The sequence below is a fragment of the Bison bison genome, unplaced genomic scaffold (genome assembly GCF_000754665.1).
Source record: "Bison bison bison isolate TAMUID 2011002044 unplaced genomic scaffold, Bison_UMD1.0 scf7180017864309, whole genome shotgun sequence".
Classification (NCBI taxonomy): domain Eukaryota; kingdom Metazoa; phylum Chordata; class Mammalia; order Artiodactyla; family Bovidae; genus Bison; species Bison bison.
The window spans coordinates 3536411-3540289 of NW_011494881.1; positions in this window are offsets into that span (position 1 = coordinate 3536411).

Genomic DNA, 3879 nt, shown 5'->3' on the forward strand with positions numbered 1-3879 from the left:
TATTAAGCTTGCTATTTGAATGATTAAAATATTTATATTCTGAAATATCTTCTCATTGTCATATTTATCTTTGAGGACAAAATTGCTCACTAGTTTAAGAAGCTGTAATTGTGATAATTCGAATAATTTCACTTTTAAATATCTATTATAATTACTTTTAACTAGGTGGCTTAAAACACTGTCATAAATAGGATGCTTATTCAGCTTGCTTGAGACTTCGTGCATAACCAATTTGAAAAATAAAAATTTGAACAGTATTTGGTGAACTGTAAAAAAGTTAACCAGCTAATTAGAAATGAACTGAAAAAAAATTGTGTCTGTTAGAATACAATATCTAATGCAGTGGTTCTCAACCCTGGCTGCATGGTCAAATCACTTTTAGGAGTTTTAAAAAATAATCATGCCAGATCCTATTCAGGCCAATAAAATCAGAATTTCAGGGGCTCGGACATCAGCGTTTAAAAACCACCCAGGATCGAGAACCACTGTTCGAACCATTTAATTAGTTATTTCTCTCACTGGTGAAGTTTTCATTGTTCTGAATTGCTAGGGAGGAAAAACTTCTCTCTGCTCTCTTTTGTGTTTGAGAGCCTACTATTAAATGGATAGATTAGCAAAAGAAAAGGATTCTAATTGAGTTAGAGGATGTTCACAAAAATGTGACTTACAGGAGTGGTTAGAATTTGGGGGTTGTTTACCATCTTGCTGGGGAATGGGGGCGAAGGACACTTAAACTGACTTAGTAGGGGAAGCTGTGGGGAGAAAAGAGCACTAATGGGAAAGTGGGTGACTTTTAGGAAAGATAAAGGGTCCTTAGGAGAACAGGTGGTAGATAGGAGCACTCTGTAACCAAAGTCCGTTTAGGTGTTAACGCCAGTTTCTCATGGTGATGAGTTAATCCTTCCAGTTTGCTCCCTGTGAGGGGATTTAATGGCAGTGGAGTTCTGGGACGCTCTGCATTTAGGCAGACAGGATTTCAGGAACTCAAATGCATTCTATTAAAAATTTTATGCCACAGTGATGTATTCTGGATCCCTTCAATGTGGATCAAGTAGCTGGAATATTCTAATTACCCTCTGAGTTAGCAAAGTCTTTAATTCCTTTTATATTCAGCTGAATCTGGACATACATAAAGGCCCTCTCCAGCAGGTTTATATGCACCTGGATTGAAATGTAACATTTTACAGTTTCAAAGCAGAGTGAGGAAAATATGCACCCTTAAACAACATTGTTTTTAGGCTTGAGGTCTTCTGTGAGCGTAATTCTTAAGTCACTCCGCTGATCAAAATCTTTTAGTGACTCAATTGCAGGAAAAGTTCTAATTCTTTATTACACAACACCTTCAGCTCCAGTTAGCCAGACTCCTTGGAGAATTCATTCCCTTATGCCAGCCCTTCAGTTAAGACTCTCCAGGCCATTTTTGTCTGACACCATCTCCGTATCTTAAGTCAAAGTGTTACATGTCCCTTTGTTATGTTGACAAGTCATGCCAGGCACATCTCCAAGACTGTTAACCCCACTTTTAGAAGACTTTTTAATTGTATGGACTTAGTATAGCTCATGGGGGTTCAGCCTGTTTTGTTTTGCTATACTTTGTGCTTATCTGCACATTAAAATATTTGAGAAAATGGATGACACTTATTTTCCCAGAGAGTGATTATAAAATTAAAGTGGCCTCCTTTAGAAGAAAAAACTGCCTACATGTAGTAACATTATGGTAAGAACTGTTAATGCAACTTAGAATAAAGGAAATAGACTAGATTCTAGGAGTCTTATCAGGTCCTGGAGAGAAAGCAAGACAGCAGAGCAGGACCATGTGGACACTACAAGTTCTACAAATGCATTTGATAGTTGGCTCCCTTCCTAAGATAGGGAAACTGGACCAGATAAGCTCTGAGACCCCTTCCATGATGAACAATTTGGTATCTAGATCATGATAACCTTACATTAGAAAAATGCCAGAAATGTCAAAGTACAGAATTTGTAGGGAGACGTGAGGGGGAGAAATCTAGAATGCATTTTGTGAAACTTCATAAACCAGGTTTTGTTAACAGCAAAGGCAAAGAAGAGAGAACTTGCTTATTTTATTCCGCACCACAAGAGATATCTTCATTTCTCCCACTTCCCTTCCCCGTCCCACATTTATTTGTTTTCACACACACATTCAGCATTTTCCTGAGTGCTTCTTGAGTGCTATTTTATTGGCCCTGGCCCTACCCTGAAGGAACTATAACCCAGAGCTGCTGCTAAATCGCTTCAGTTGTGTCCGAGTCTGTGCGACCCCATAGATGGCAGCCCACCAGGCTCCCCCATCCCTGGGATTCTCCAGGCAAGAACACTGCAGTGGGTTGCCATCTCCTTCTCCAATGCATGAAAGTGAAAAGTGAAAGTGAAGTCGCTCAGTAGTGTCCGACTCTTAGCAACCCCATGGACTGTAGCCCACCAGGCTCCTCCATCCATGGGATTTTCCTGGCAAGAGTACTGGAGTGGGTTGCCATTGCCTTCTCCGATAACCCAGAGCACTGGTTCTCAAAGTGTGGTCCCCAAACCATCAGGATCAGTACCACCTGAAAACATAAATTCCAATCTTAGGCACTACCCCAAACATTCTGAATCAGAAACTCCAGAAGTAGGGCCCTAACAATTTTAACAAAATTTCCAGATGACTCTTAAACGCCCCTAAAGCTTGAGAACTACTCGAGACACAATTACGATACAATTTTAGCCCTGTGACAGCAGTTGCACCTGGCACCCTATGAGGTATGGACTTGAGAAATGATGACATAACTAACAACTGGCCTGTAGTTTTGACGTGAATTGTTCTTTGACCTCTCATTAGCTTATATATTATATAATAATTAGCTTATATATTATATAATCATATACTTAGCTTATATATTATATAATAAATATTTCCATTAGTTAACGTTAACCCTTCATATGACCAAAACCAGATCAGAATCTCTTCGAGGGCAAGAGGCTGTCTACTTGAATCCCTGATGTTTAAAAAGTATCCAGTGAATAAAAGGCACATAACGTTGTTACTGAAATCCTGCTTGACACACACTTATTAAAGGTCACATGACATATTCCTTCAAGTTGCAAGGCATTGATGTTTTAAGTATAATAAAGAGAGATGGAAAATGCAACGGCCTACCTTGAATTTAATATGTTTCAACTTCATATGAAACAGTATCCAACTAATGCAAAAGAAACAACTTTGGCCTGGGTACGGACATACTTTTGCTACGCGCTTGTAACATAGCAGCAGATGATGTACACTGCTCCTATTAAAGTACAAGAATTTACACGCATGTCATACAAAGGGTTTACCTAAGAACTCATAGAATTCCTTAGCAATTCATAGAACTTCTACGGTCCTGAGGGTAGATCAAGATATGTTCTCTAACGCTACTCTATCCGGAAACTAAAGTTAATTATCCAAAGAACTTAAGGGAAATGCTCTTCAGAGTTTCCAATCCGCAAGGAACGCTGGCGCTACATCCTAGGCACCCGCATCTCCACCAGTGGCACCCACACAGCTCACAGCTCTGCCCACGTGCTTTGAACACTTACCCGTTCAGGGCCAGCTTGCTAACATCACGTGACACACTTCACCGGCCCCCGTCTCTCATCTGTGACATCCCCAAAGGTGCCTGATTATTTTCTTTAAAGAAAGCTGTCGCCAATCTCCGATAAAAGAAAACAAGGACTTACAGGAACGTATCTTTTCTGATTTTCACTTCGAAGTTTTTACTCCCCTTTATGAGCAATTTTCCGGCTCTGCTTTTTCCTTATTGATCGGGCCTCTTCTTGGGCAGCTCCCCTGCTCTGGGTCTTTGAGAGCTTCAGGCACTGGCGGTTTGCGTCACTGTCGGT